Genomic DNA, 15,227 nt, shown 5'->3' with positions numbered 1-15,227 from the left:
CTTTACACGCCCCAGAATCTGGCTCGTAAATTGAGAACGGAGCAGTGGGAGACCTTCCTCGCCAGCGAGTAAAATGAGGCCCACAAGCGACGCTCCTGGACCAGGCACAGCCAGCTGCTGAGGCTCGTGGGGCTATTGACGAGGGGCCCCAGCCACCTGCTTATAACCCTTCTTCATTTTTGTTGTTTTTCTGTAATAAACGTTTTTTTCATCTATCCGTGCACTCATGCATTCACGTCTAGGATTGAGCTCGACCTTCAATAAATTCACGATTCAAAAATTGAAAGATGCCGTCTGGCACTATGGATGCATTGTTTTTTATCCCTTTCGTCGACATCAATTTGAAATAATTCACCTTCAAATTCATAGATTAGAAATATCTTCTGTTCCAGAACAGGTATAGGACTTTTCATCTATTGGGGGTGTGGGCAAAAGGAGGTACACGCCCTTCGTGATTTTGTTCAAACGGTGATGATGGAATCAGAACGACAGAAATCCTTCCTTTTTCAACAATACATAATGGGCGAATTTCTCGAAAGTTCGGATGACTTAACCATTTAATCATGCATGATTTAGTCGAGTTGTAGCTTTATAGCCCTGCGATCGTGTTTAGGAACTCAGCGCAGGCTCTGGCATGCACCATGGGTGGGTATATTCTTCAAGTATAATGCGGCGTTTATTCACAGTTGCTTAGTAATTTTTTTTTTTTGGTGACTGTAAGTCCCCGAACTGCTCTTGCTTATAGGTTAGATGACCTGATTTAAAGAATGCCTTAGATGCGTCACTAAACGTGAAAACTGTTGGCAGTGGTAGCAACATGACTGATAAAAAAAAGTCACGTGATAACGCCAACGTATTACGTGATCACTACTTCAGAGATCGTCATAATTTTTGACGTCACCATCACATCGAAATTAAACTAGTCGACTGACGGAAAATATATTACCTTAGTTTCCAAGTTGTTTCAGGCGGATACATAAACGACCGAGTGGCTCTGCAACAATGTGACATCGCTTGGATTTGACGGCCTTCTTTAGCAGCCCACAGTTATTAAGTCTTGATGTCCAAAAATAGACTGAAGTGGGACTATAAATGTCCGGTATTAACTGTGACGGTGGGGCCGCAGAGAAGTACGCCGATGTCGTGTCGGTGGGTTGTCGCCATGCGTTACAGTTACACCGCGGCGTCAGCTTGGCCCGGTGCAGTAATGACATTGCATCGTTGCTGCGTGACTACGCAGCGCAGTCTTCAATCTGTGGCATAGCCTGTATGCAGGCCATAGTGCATGACAGTTCAGTCGTGGGGTGGGATCGTGGCTGCGTCTGCTTGCGCCACTCGTAATCACATTGATGCTTAGAGCATCAATGTGATTATAGATGAGCGTATAGAGCGTATAATAATTGGTATAATCTGATCGGTCACGTGTCCTCGTTGCGTCCTCGAGGTAAAATCTGCAGCGTCATCTTCGGTGACGCAAGGTCTTCAATTGATCGACAAGGAGTAATGCCATCTTTATCGATTTCTGCATTACAAAGAAAACTGTTACGAGATGAAAAGACTGATCTTGGTAGCGAGCTTGTTTGCCGTCGCCGCTGTTAGTGGGTGGCAGTTATGGCGCATAATGAGAAATAAATTAACAAAACTTAGCACTTGTGGTATCATGCCTGAATCAAGCTTCTGATCCCGCTAAACTATATATCTATTAAGCACACTCTCGTATTATGCCGGTGATGACGAAACTTTTGCACGTGGTGTTAAAATTTGTTGCAGTATGTAATGAAAAATTATTTTTTATCGGGGCCAAGGCTCGTCAACGCTTGTTTTGCGTGTCGTGCGAGGAGAAACGGACTTTGAGACGACGTGGTAACAACACACACCACGTTTATGACAGAGCACGAAGCTAAAATAGAACATAGAACCAGAAAAACCGTGAAGCCGAATAAGTAATAAAACTGTCTGATCGAACGATAAAACAAGTGAACGCTAGTTCAAGGTGCAGAGTTCCAAAACCTCACAATGAGATGCGGTAGGGGGCCCGACGAACGCCGAGGTGCAGGGAAGGAGACGTCGACAGGCGATCGGAAGCGGGGTGCGTCTCGATGTGTGACGCTATGGTGACGATGACGCTTGGTGGAGTGGGGGCGTGGGTACGACTACGGAGCAGTCAAACCGCATCGGAGACGCGATGCTCCATGCGTGTAAATGGCCAGCCCGTCCAGAAAAGAGCTTGCGTCGAAACGCGATGCTCGGCGCCCGTTAGCCAGGCCACGTACGTTGCTGTGCCGAACGTCTGACCACGGAGACGCCTCACCGAGATCCACGATGTCCTCGGCAAGGAAGAGAACAGCAGGCCAGGCCGCACCCCGAGTTGCAGTACTCGTGCCGGCAACGTCAACCCAGCTGGTAGCTGGACGGCAGTAGCGTGGACAGCCGCGTTCCCTGGCCGGAACCTGGATCGCCTGCGTCCGACGCTTCGGCCCGCTGTCTGCCGCCGCTTCGGCTTGGCCCCAGCCACAAAGCTTACCGCCACGCAATGGTCACACGTGGCCCAATCGTGGTACGCCACCTCTATGGGCCACCACAGGTGATCAGCTGATTGGCTGACCTCACGCGCACAGTTGGCTCGAAATCACACGCGCCTTGCCCCTCACTTCCGTCGTTGTCGTCGTTTTCTTCACTCATCACACAGTAATAAGTTGGCTTATATTTCCGTATCTTCAACTGTTTGGTGGGTAGGGGCAACAATAACAACAAAGTGACATACTGTCTTGTAATGAAGTTTCCTCTGTGATTCTCACTAGGACTTAAGAGCTTTAATTGCTCACTTAGCTGTTTTAGTCGTTTTTTGTTTTGCAACCCTTTTTGAAGTATCTCGACATATTCGTAATGATCATGTATTTTTAACACAGAAACTTCTCGAAGTAGTATCACTGGCCCTATTGACCGAGCGAAAGCAAGGCATACAAAAAAATTATGATGAATCCACTAGCACTACTGAGAGGACTGCTGCGATTCATACGGAACAGTATGGCTAAGTCAATCTGAGCAGTTAGGACACATCACGAAAGAAACAAAATTATCCATCATGTGGTGGCTGCATTTTCGATGGAGGCGAAAATGCTGCAGGCCCGTGTGCTCAGATTTGTGTGCACGTTAAAAAACATAAAAAAACCCAGGCGGTCAAAATTTCTGGAGCCCTCCACTACAGCGTCTCTCATAATCATATGGTTGTTTTGGGACGTTAAACCCTACATATCAAACCATCATCAATCAAAATTATCATTATTCTGGGGTGGAAGCACTTTATTTTTGTACGAGCAAGTGCGAACCCTGCTCTTGTGTATACCTTATTCATGGCATACATTTCATAATGAGTGCGTACCAATAATAAACAAGTTCTCATCATAACTCACCGCAATATCACGCAGGAAAATGAACGCTGGTGTGAAGAAGTCGCCCGCCCAGGTGTAGGACTCGCTATTACCAGTGGACCAAACGCCCACTATAAAGTGCATCACGCGGGCGATCGCCGATCGCTTTGATCTTGAGAAAGGGCAGCAGGACCCGGAAATATTCACCTACTTTGAAGAGAATGACGTCACCAAGGTCCACGCACTCATCGTTGGTCCAGCTGGGACCCCGTACGAGGGAGGCTTCTTCCACGTTGGCTTCAGACTGCCAGCGACCTATCCGAGTGAACCACCTCGCGTTGTCTTCTTGGCGACAGATGCTGGACGCGTTTGCTTCCATCCTCAAATATGGGCCAGCAGTCAAGTGACCCTACGGCTCTTGGGAACTGCGCCAGGCCCTTGTGAATGGAATCCAGCGGAGCATACAATCAGGACCGTGCTAACAACACTGAAATCCCTGTTCACCAACAACCCACTGAGCCATGGCGGGGATGAACTTGCGTACAGCACTTGGAACGCTGCAGTGATGCGGCATGAGGCGATTCGGATTGCAGTATGCACGACCATTGAAGGAATTCAAGAGAGAAACACGTATTTGCCTGAAGCGCTATCGACAAACGCATGCAAAAAATTCTTGAGCCGAGCTCTGTAGTACGGCCAACAGCTCAGGGACAGCTTGTCCCTGTACGGCCAACAGCTTAGGGACAGCTTGTTCCTGGACGGAACTCGCATGTTGGCTTCTCTGAGCCAAGACGTGCAAACCTTCAGTCATGCCACCATATACAAGCGTATTGTAAAGCTGATGGAAAAGTAACATGAAGCCGCTAGCTTGCTCGACCCGCTGGTTCTAACACGAAGTGGTAGTGGAGGTCAAGCGTCTATGCCAGAAAGAGTGCCAAGACCAAGGCTTCCTTTGTTTTCCCACACCGCTCCTTACAAATCCTCAACCGCAGCAAGGCACGACATTGTCCCTTTGAATAAAGTCGTTGAAATACGGCGTACTTTTTGTTGCATCGGTAAGAGAAAAAAATTTGGGCATATCCCACATTTCTTATAAGCATCGAAGTTTTGCAAAGCATGCAGATGGAAGGTGACTGCGTTGTTTTTTACTCAGCTAAACGTTACAAAATGGCACTAATGATACGTACAATGTAGCATGCATTATGTTGAGCACTCGCGTATATTTTACATAACCAGTAGTTTAGAACCACGTAAATATTCCAACAGCAACATGAGTAATACCAACACCAGAAGTAGTAGGCTGATACGTAGCTCTTGTCCATGAGGATGGATAGTGCTACACCAACTTCAGTGGAGGGCACTTGACTATAACCACCATCAACCGGACGTTAGCCTGTATATATGTTTATAAAATCAACTAGCCAGCACTGCAACTGTTATTGGCGTTTCACCAACATTACGCCTGCAGACGTCTTTTTTTTTCGAAAACAGTCCCAAGGCTTGCCGTTGCTAGAATACTTGATTGCCACGCAGTCTGCTTGGGTTATATTCCTGCTGGGACTATGATATTTGCATTCTTCGGATCAGTGCTGCGGATGTCAGTTTTTTTTTTTTTTCTTAACTCGCTCGCATTTGAAATATGTGTACCTGTTCTCGCAGTTCCTGGGTAGAGATAGACATTTTAGACATGACCTAATCTGCCATTACAGACAAAAGGAATGACATTTCCTCTATTGGTAGGTACATAAAATTACGACAGTTCTGGTGATGGCACTTCGGCCATTACACAGAATGCAGCTGTTTGTCCACTCTTGACGGCACCGGGTACTTGAATCGGCCGACCCCATTCGCAGCGCCCACCAATGTTGCTCAAGATTCAGCGTTCATACTTGTGTAATTGTCAATTAAAAGTTATTATTGGGCATACCTGTAACTATATACCATAGCAACATGTATATATTCTGCATATGCGTCTTTTACTAGAAAAGGCATGCATAAGTAATTTTAAGGACCGTAGCGCTTATCGTGCCGCGCTGACCATGCAACGCTTGCACAAAAAGGCGAGTGTTTCCAATGCTTTGCTAAGACGAGACGGTGGTGGCACCTACCCGTCGCCTTGCGTTCTACACCTTATCACCTCTGAGACGGGCGCACACCCGTCTCAGAGCCACGTGTTTCGTTTTCCAAAAAAACTGCCAGATAGCGCTCATGTCTCACGTGTGACGTGACTTGATGCGCTCGTTCGCCTCCGCTGCACGCTCGAGGCACTCTAACGCAGCGCCTCCAGAATACCATTCACCAATTTTTTCATGCAGAACATCAAATAAATGTTTTGTTCACTCTCTTCACACGCAAAGCTATCGACTTTCGACGACATTTGTAGATTAACATGCAGACACGGGGCCATTTTTTTTTGCGTTCATATCAGTATTCGGCGTTACACGAACTTCAGCGCTACAGAATAAAAAGTGTCGCAGGGTGAGGAAGAGAAACAGCATTCCTTACGTACGTTATTTTTTCTCTTGGTCATCATTCACTACTGGAAATGTCTCACTGACAATAAATTCTTGGTCGATCCCTGAGTGGGTATATGAGCCATGTATGAGGTATCGTCATCGTCACCATCCGCCCGATTCTTGGGTCAGCCCCCTGAGTGGGCGAGTGTCATCCACGCGAGGTCATCATCATCAGAAGAAGAAGAAGAACAGCCAACGCATGTGGCGCTAGGAATACAAGTAAATCTACCAGTAATTTTATCACTTGGCGGAACTTCATTTGGTTACTGCCACAGGGATGTATGCTCCGCTGTGTTTGATTACATCAACGCAACTAAAAAATTACATTGCTAGTGATAGTGAACCCCTACCTTTTCAGATCTCTAGTTTATAATACGTAGTTATGTATTTCAAAAACAAAAGATGGTTTGACCGCTTGCTCAGCAAACATTTTTGCTTTTTGGTAGTATTATTTTAAGCTACTTTTTCAGATTGGCTTCATTTTCAATTTAGTTTCATTTAAGTATCCTGCCACCCGGTTCTTGGCCCATCCCTCTTAGTGGGTAAGCGCCATCCATCAGAGGTCATCAGCATCAGCATCAGCATCGGCGCACGAGAATTACGTTGGTCCGAGCGAACCAGGCCTGTTGCGGTGGTGAGTATTGAGTGATTTTTAGCTTTCACTTACTGTTTGTGAGTGTATAGTTGGTTATCTGCTTTTGAATTTACCCCCATCTCTTGCACTGATGCCTACCAATTCTCCTAGTCAGGTGCGATCCTTCTGATCGGCGTCACTGCCAGCTAATAAATTGCCGTTTAGACTATTTTTTCCGCAGTGGCTTCAGCAGCATTCCTGTCGCGATTGTGCCTACAAATGGAGGTTTCATCAGGCTCACGAACCCTCAGGCTGTTCAGAGAGAACTGAAATCTGCATCAAGACATTTCCAGACCATCACCGACTTGCGTCCATTCGGACGAGGTGGCATAGTGCGTAGCTCACCGGACCAGACATGTGTGCAGAATCTGCTTAAGTGTACCTCGTTTTGAGTCAACCCCTGTGAGTGCTTGCATTCCGGCTCACCTCGCGTTCGCTAAGGACCTCGTACGGGGTGTCGACTCCAGATTGAGTCCAGCCGAAACCCTGTTCCGGAGCAGGCATCGTTCCCGTTTACCGATGCAATCGCCTGATTAACAACGAGAGGATCCCAACAGGACCTGTCATTACGACATTTGCAGACACAACATTCAAACCAAAAACAAAGCTGTGGCCTTTGATCTTCCGCGTAGGGCCCCTCGCTTCCCGTCCAGTCCAATGTAAAAAAACTGCTGGTGGTTTGGCCACAGTGCGGGAGGATGCAAATTGAATCTTCGGTGTCACACCTGCGAAAAATGCCATTACTCAAGCGAATTCTTCGCAACATTGGCAAAGGGCTGTCTCTGTGGAGGGGATCGCTCCGCAGACTACTCTGACTGCTCTGCTCGTGCTCACGAAGAAATACAAATCCTAGAGATTAACGACCGCCGCCCCTATTCGCCCAAGGCAGCTATTGATATGGTTAAATGCAGAGCTTTTGAATATTCTGGTGCACGTCACGCTGTTCTGGTGCCCGTCACACTTCCAGTGTAGACTCAAACTAATCACGGGTGAATGATTCTCCTGTGGAAAAGCAACGGCTAAGGCCATGGATAAATTAACACCTAAATTATCTGACTGACATCTGATTCGAATTATTTAAGATCGGATCACGCAAGGAGTGCAGGCTACTACAGCACCTGGACCATCCGATTTCACCATTGACGCAACTCAACTACGTAGCATAGTACGGGACCAACTCTAAAAAGTGTCGCCATATCCACGAAGTGAATAATGATGAGTGGGCGAAGCTCCGGAGGTAAACCTGGTAAACCATGAATCATCTGTACATTTTGCCCACTCGATTTTATTACATCGCTCCCCCTAGCGTACGTCGCCGCACTAAATCGAACGATTGCCTTCAACCAATGACACGCGCCATATGTGACATCATTTCTATTTTATAAGATCTCGCGTCTTTCATCAACTACAAGTACCGCTTTCTAGTTTATAACATCTTGCATCTTTTCATCATCAGCTACAAGTACCACCATCTAGTAAACACTACAAGAACTAAACGAGAGGTGGCTACATACAGGAGACGGTACCGCCATCTAGTGAACACTGCAAAAACTAGAGGTGGCTACATACAGGGGACGGTACCGCCATCTAGTGAACACTGCAAGAACTAAACTGGAGGTGGCTACATACAGGGGACGCACAGCCCACGCCTTAAGGAGGTTCGCCCCTAATAGGTGAGGCTGAACAGCCTGCTTCACAGCTGCAGACGGTTATACGCGTCAGCCAAACACAAGTGATGCTACAGATACGAAAATTGAAGTCCGAGCTCATAAACATACAAAATCACCTACCTCTACAGACCTCAATAAACAATTGTATCGAGCCACTTGGTATTAATTCATCTTGGTCGGAAGCGCAGCAACTATTACACAGAACACACAACACAAGCGCTTGTGTTGTGTGTTCTGTGTAATAGTTGCTGCGCTTCCCACCAAGATGTCTACAGACCTAAAGTCAAAAACTATAAATAATGAATTATGGCATGTAAGTAAAGATACCAAGAAGTACGGAGCATGATACTGCGGTGCAGCTTAGCATTATTGGTCAGCTGAGGGTACTTTAGAGGAACTGCCGTTCTATCATCTTAGCCTCAACCGGCTTATATATTTCTTTCTAACCAACTTGACCAGGATATTATGGTTCTCCAAGAAACATCGCTTACAATTTATTTGTTTTTATTTTACAGACTTTTGTTGTTTTTTATTAGATCGGCAAACACATGGTGGTGTTTTCATGATACTTGTATCAAGCAAATTTTCTCAACGCCTGAAAATTTCTTTCGGGTGGTGGTTCAATGATACTTGTATCAAGTGAATTTTGTCAAAGCGTGAAAATTCCTTTCGCGTGGTGGTTTAATGATACTTGTATCAAGTAAATTTTGTCATGGGGGAAAATTTCTTTCGGGATATCAGACTCTGTTAGTGAACATACAGGAACAAATCATAAAAAATTATTTAGCGGTCGCAATTTCGTGGTCCGTTCTGTGCCTCCATATTTCTCTTTCATTTTTTTCTTCCTTTTCTTCGCGTTCCTCAATGCCTCTTGGCATTCGCTCTTCCGCGTACCCTATAACCACGCGAGTTGAGGCAATTGTTTTTTTTTTAATATGAAAACGATTGCGTACATCCGTCCTGAATTATTTCACCACATGTGTGCAAAGTGTACATACGATCGAGCCACCTCGGTAGCGTTTTTTTCAGCCTGTGGAAAAGTAACGGTGCTCACAGGTGACTTTAGTTTGCCTCATTTGTCTTGAGGTGAGGGGGGAGAGAAAGACAGATTTGTGTGGTAGGCAACTGTGGTCTGTGCGGGTGGATCATTGACGAAAATTTCTCATGTATGAATAAAGGGCCCATCATGAGTTAAAGGCCAGACTCACTCAGTGTTAGATTTAACGTTTCGCACCAGTGCAATGAATGTCTTGTCATGGTCTGTGTTTGACCCTGCCACTGACAACGACCACGTTCCGGTAGTTTGTGATGTTACATGTTCAATAACAACTTTAGATCAGCGTGCACTATACCCGCGTATAAGTCAACCATAGCAAATTCTAAACATGTCTGCGTTCTGCCATTGCCAAACTTCAGAAGGCCAGTGTTCAATAACTTGCAACCAAGGTTGGCTCCGCATACAAGGCAGATTTCGGGAAAATTTTGTGTTCGCTATTCCATCGAGCAAACTGTCCTCCTCTCGTTGGTGGAATTACGGATGTGCGCCCGATTACAGAAGACAAAAATCCGATTGGAAAAAACTTCCCTATAACTTTATGCCCCACAAATTGGAAATACTATCAATTTCTTGCTGGCGTACGTATTTTAAGTGCACTGTTAACCACACGAAATGAGACTAGGGCAGTTAACCTTGCGATTAGCTTTCCCAATGAAAAATTACGCCTGCTTTGTTCGCATATCTACGGTCAAGAAAAGTACTGCCAACGCCTTCAATATTAGAATCATGTATCTTGACGCCACAAGAGATGAACTCCTCGATGGAAGAGATAGCCAAATGTCGGTAACGTTGCCTTAGTACAAATCTTTCGGCTATTCGCAACGTTCTGGTATCCTCAAACGAATTGACGGAAATTTCTTCATCTGAATCGACTCAGATTGTACAATGTTTACGAAGAGTCCCTGAACCAGGTGAAATTTCGAATTCAATATTAATGATTTTACTTCAGAAATCACCAAATGTTTTTTTTTTTTTGTGTGTGAATTATCTGTTAAAGAACTCGTGGATACCACTTCAATGGAAGCTTGCTAAAATTATACTGTTGCTAAGGAAAAAAGATGGAGGGTACATTTTGAATAACATGGGGTCAATCACCTTGATGTCGAATGAGTCATAAGAGTGTTATAAAACTCAACCAATATAATCATTGACGAGAGGTCCGTTCTAAGCCCTTGCCAAATGAGGTTCAGAGCTACATAGTTGTTCAATATGGAATGCTCATATTGACTTAGAGTCGTATAAAATGAGCAGGAAAGCAGAACAAATATGCGGCTTTAATTACTTTGGATATCTCTGAAGCATATTATACCGTAGAGCATGACATTTTGATAGATCGATTGGAACCCCTCAATTTTCTGACGTACGTAGTAGCGTGGATGCGATAATTCCTTGTGGAGTGGAAGTTTTGTTGTTTTCAAGGCGGCTTTTCATCGACTGTCCTCACACAAACGAGAATAGTACCACAATGCTGAGTGTTTTCCCCGATGCTATTTAATGTGTTATGAGCACCATTACACGTCACCAGCAAACCACAACTTATGTGTATGCTGACGATATCGCGTTCTTTGCAACGGCGGATAGCATTTAGTTTTTCTATGAACGGCTTCAATTGAACATCCTGGAAAACTGGCTCGATGACAATCGCTTCGTACTGAATCCCAGCAAATGTGCCCTTCTTGTCTTCCCCTGGAATACTCCGTGGACATCTCATTGTATTGACATTGTGAGGACATACCACAGGTGGAGTATAATAAATACCTTGGGGAAATTTATAATGCAGCTCTTAACTGGTGACAACATATCGAATACATGGCTGGGAAAAGCTGCACGTGTCATTGCATGTTGAGTATGATAACTACTGCATAGGTATGAGAACAGACGTACTATGTAATGATATGTCACATGTGCGTTGGTCCTATTTTGGAAGTTGGTTGCGTACTTTTCTCGGGTGCTCCAACTTACCGAATCCAGCCTCTTCTTATAGAAGGAGAAGCACTACGCTTATTACTTGGTCTCTATAGTGTGTTTTCTAGAATCAAGAGTTGCTTGTCTTTCCTGCAGGTTTCACATTTTGACCGTTCAGACATTCTTAAAGGGGCATTAAAGACAAATGTTAAGTCAAAGTTGATTGTTGAAATAGAGGTCCCGAAACCTCGTAGTGCTAGTTTTGTGCCAAGGAACTGCATATTTTGAAATAAAACGGCGTTTTAATGCTCAGCATCACGATGGTGCACTTCAAATCTCCTGCGCCTGAAAGCGGTCTTTAAGCGTCACTGTTACCATGCCCAACGTTGCCCGCATTTACAACGCAGCAGCCGACACCAGTAGCAGCAGAGCGAAAGTAGCAGGAGTCACAGTAGACAATGGTCATTGACTGCATAATTAAATGGCACAGTTAACAATTAGTACACATAAAGTAATAACGAATCGAAATATTATATTAAACATGTTCAATGCAATTCTTAAGGAGAATTTCCTTGAATGTATTTTTGGAACTTTTTTATTTAGGTCAACTAGATTGTGGTTATAAGAGGGAAAAGAAGAGAAAAGTGAGCCCCGTAACTGTCTGCAACAGCGTGTGACACCTCAACAGTAGCTAACAAGGGATGGGGGTGAGGAGGAATTAAGAGGATAGGATTAAAGGTATATAGAGAGAGAGATGCGCTAGGACAGCGAGTGGCGACATATGAGAGATAGGAGAGATAGAAAAGATGGAAACACGTTCACAGGAGTCCACGGACGGGGCACCACTTGCGAGAGCTCTTGTCGGTGACAGGAGATGGCGTAGGGCTAATGCAGTCGGCCAGAGCTGCACTGACTTCGTCGAAGGGGTCCGGTGGCAGGAGGTGGCGTAGGACCAGCCCAGTCGGCCAGAGCTGCGCTGTCGTAGGAGATCGCGAGGGCACAACCGGTCGGCACGGAATCCAGCGAGCATCTAGGTCAACTATATTGCTACGTGCCAGTGCATGGAGCTGGAGAAGACAAAGCAGATAGACTGGCGCGAGCTAATCTGTGTGGCTGGCGCTGCTCGCATAACCGGCTGTAAATACATCGGTGACAGCCCCCCTGAGTCAGTCTCCTTCCTGTAACTTATTTGGTGGAGTTGTGCGATCCCCGTCCTCGCCACAAAACTCCGAAGCGGACGCTCCCTCATGGCTTACAACATGACCACTCAAGACTTGGCTACATCCTCTCCGGTCACTTCCCCTTCTGCCCGACCTGTCAACCCAGCGCCCGCAACAACTTCCGTGACGCTTCCCGCGCTCAAAGACCCCGGCGTGTTCTCGGGCAGCGAGGGTTTCGACGTCGACCAGTGGCTACGCCTCCACGAACGCGTCAGCGCCACTTACAGGTGGGATCCCACTCTTTTGCTCGCAAACGCCATCTTTTATCTCGACGGAAACCCTCGTGTTTGGTTTGATAACCACGAGCATGAGATAACAAGCTGGGACAGCTTCAAGGCAAAGATCCGTGAGCTTTTGGCAACATCTCTGGTCGTCGCGAAGCTGCGAAAATGAGTTGTCGACTCGCGCACGATCTTCCACGGAGCCCTACATCGGTTATATTCAGGCTGTCCTTTCACTATGCCGCCAAGCTGACTAAAATATGTCTGAACCTGAAAAAGTTGCGCATATCCTAAAGGGTATCGCCGACGATGCGTTCAACTTGTTGGTATTCAACAATGTGTCATCTGTTGATGCGATCATTCAAGAATGCCGCCGGTTCCAACAAGCTAAAAGCAGACGCATCTCCCATCAGTTCCAGCGCCTCCCGAACACCACTGTGACGTCCTCGTGTCTCGACACATATCATCCACCAGACACCAGTGACAACTTGACGCGAATCGTCAGGCGGGAGCTTGAAGCGGCTGCTCCAGCTAAGGTGGGACCAACGTCCCCTGACCCCTCTCCGCTAATTGCGTTGCCTCTCATTCAAGCAGTCGTCCGGCAGGAAATCCCCAGCTTGGGAATTCACTCTATCTCATCGCCTCCCCGCACCGACTACCAGCCTCGATACACGCCTGCACGTCCCTTCCCGACCGGCTCTCCCTCAACGTTCCGTAATCCGTCCGCATGGCGAACACACGATGACAAGCCGATATGCTTCTCGTGTCACAGAATCGGGCACATTTCTCGCCATTGCAGAAGTCGCTGGGGTCCTCCTGCACAACCGTCCTCTCGTCCCTTCTATGCACGTCCTGTCTATCGTCATGAGACCAGCCGCGACCATTTTGCCCAGGAAGCTGCTTCTGAACACCGCTACTCCCGCTCTCCATCTCCCCAACGTCGCCAGTCTCGTTCTCCACAGCCCCGCTGACCATCTTCCCCCGCCTTCCCACAAGGTTCCCCGACGGAAAACTAAGCGTTGGAGCCCCCGGAGGTGGCGCTGCATCGCTCGGACTGACCGAAAATCCACTTTTGACGATACCGACAAAACGGAACCTCACAGACGTACAAGTAGACGGCGTACATGTAACCGCTCTTGTCGACACCGGCGCCCAACTTTCCGTGATGACGAGTGATTTTCGCCGCAAGCTCGAGAAGGTTCTCGCACTTGCGACCACTCAGTTCGTCCGTGTTGTGGATGGTGGAATAGCATCCATCGTTGGTATGTGCTCCACTCGGGCGAGCATTGCGGATCGACACACAGTTGTTCTCTTCACCGTCCTTGATAAATGCCCCCACGACGTAATCTTAGGCCTCGACTTCCTGTCCGCGCATTCTGCCCTCATAGACTGTTCGACCAGTATGCTCCGTCTACACTTGCCCGCAACAGAACCTCTTACACAACGGCCGAGTCGCCTCTGCACAACGGGACGCGCGCGCCTCCCTCCACAGACACTAACCTACATAGAGCTCGTCTCAATACCACCAGTTCCCGACGGTGACTATGTTCTGACCCCTATCACCGATGTCCTCATAAGCCGTGGCATTACATTACCGCACACCATTCTGTCCGTCGCAGGAAATTCTACGTGCCTCCCAGTTGTCAACTTTAGTTTGACACCTCAAGTTTTGCCACAAGGGATCTCTTTGGCGTTGCTCTGCACCTTAGAAGACAATGTGGTAGATGTTTTCGCGATGGCCGCCCCTTCTGACCCCCACGCTCAACATCAATCTGCCACTTGCTTCGACAGCGCTATTACTTCGATGATCGCTTCCAACTTAACGCCGCAGCAGACTGATGAGCTCCATCGGGTTTTGCTGGGCCTACATCGACGTTTTTGACATCAGCGGCCGTCCGTTGGGGAAAGCTACCGGTATGAGCCACCGCATAAACACTGGTAATGAGCATCCTATTCCTGGGCGTCCATATCGGGTGTCGGCGGCCGAGCGTCACGTCATTCAAAGTGAGGTCGACCAAATGCTCGCCAAGGACATCATTGAGCCATCCTGCAGTCCTTGGGCTTCTCCTGTAGTGCTAGTTCGCAAGAAAGACGGTGCATGGCGTTTCTGCGTGAATTATCGACACCTAAACAAGATTACCAAAAAAGACGTCTACCCTCTGCCACGAATAGATGATGCGCTTGATTGCCTCTATGGGTCCCACTATTTTTCCTCCATAGACCTTTGTTCTGGCTACTGGCAGATAGCGGTAGATGAAATGGACCGTGAAAAGACGGCATTCATCACTCCTGGTGGCCTATATCTGTTCAAAGTCATGCCATTTGGCCTTTGTAACGCTCCAGCCACCTTCGAGCGAATGATGGACTCCCTGCTCAGAGGATTCAAATGGTCCACCTGTTTGTGCTACTTGGACGACGTCATCGTCTTTTCACCAACGTTTGAAACTCACATAGAGCGCCTCTCAGCCATCCTGGGAATCTTCCGTCGCGCTGGCCTGCAGCTCAACTCGTCCAAATGTCACTTTGGACGCCATCAAATCACAGTGCTTGGCCATTTAGTAGACGCCAACGGTGTACAACCAGACCCGGCAAAAATCAGCGCTGTCAAAAACTTTCTTGTACCACTATCTGCG

The sequence above is a fragment of the Rhipicephalus microplus genome, chromosome 3 (assembly GCF_043290135.1).
Source record: "Rhipicephalus microplus isolate Deutch F79 chromosome 3, USDA_Rmic, whole genome shotgun sequence".
In the NCBI taxonomy this organism is placed as follows: Eukaryota; Metazoa; Arthropoda; class Arachnida; order Ixodida; family Ixodidae; genus Rhipicephalus; species Rhipicephalus microplus.
The sequence above is the reverse complement of the archived record's forward strand: the minus strand, read 5'-3'. Positions refer to the sequence as shown.